The sequence below is a fragment of the Tupaia chinensis genome, unplaced genomic scaffold (assembly GCF_000334495.1).
Source record: "Tupaia chinensis unplaced genomic scaffold, TupChi_1.0 Scaffold143645_1, whole genome shotgun sequence".
Taxonomy (NCBI): Eukaryota; Metazoa; Chordata; class Mammalia; order Scandentia; family Tupaiidae; genus Tupaia; species Tupaia belangeri.
Window position 1 is genome coordinate 218681 of NW_006203493.1, and position 937 is coordinate 219617.

The following is a 937-nucleotide window of genomic DNA, read 5'->3' on the forward strand; positions in this document are numbered from 1 at the left end:
ACAGACACACACTTCTATACATGTTGCAGTTCCAGAATGTCCAGGAGGTCATAGGATTGTTTTGATTTTTGACTTATCAATGCTGTTACTTGCTTATTAAAAGTGAGTATACATTTTGAAAGTCTCAGAAACACTGATGGACCACATTCACATAGATTAATTTCTCAGATTACTTAATTGCCACATTAGATTTTTCTCACCGCCTCTTCCCCCACCCCTTCTGTCTTTCTCTCTTTCTCTTCTCTGTCAAACTTGAAGCATATACACTGACAGTTTCTTCCTCACTTCCCACTTATTCCTCAGCCCACCACAATCTGGAGTCAACTCCCACTACAACACTGAAACTACTCTCAATAAATTTGTCAACCATCTCATAATCACCGAATCTAAGGACACTTTCAGTCCTTCCTTGACTTCTGAGTAGTATTCTGTCATGCTGACCTGGCCCTCCTTCATGGAACACCTCTCTTTATGGCTCTGATGTGCTTCCTCCTTGTTCTCTTAGCTGGATGTTGCTGGTGCCCTCAGATTCTTGCAGGCGGGCCTATTTCAGAACTCAGGCATGATCCATTGTCTCTCAGTGCCACACCTGGCCTCCTGTACTATGTTCTGAGCTGCTCTGTCTCTGAGTCACCCAGGTGTGTATTTCCTAATCTTCTTGGCCAGCTGATTTCCTGTTAGATTTTGACAAAAGGGAGGCACTGGTGGGAGACCAGAGGCAGGAGAAGCCAAGAAGCTTCCTGCTTCAGCCTCTAACAGGGTGATGGTTGCTGATAGGCGGAGCAGGAAGAATGGGTGACTCTAGACTCCAGCCTCCAGAGCAGATGTATCTTCACCTCCTTGATGGAGGTGGATTTTCAGTAGATTAGAGCTGACTGTGACAGCACCTGCCCCACCACCACACACACACACACACACACACACACACCCACACAAA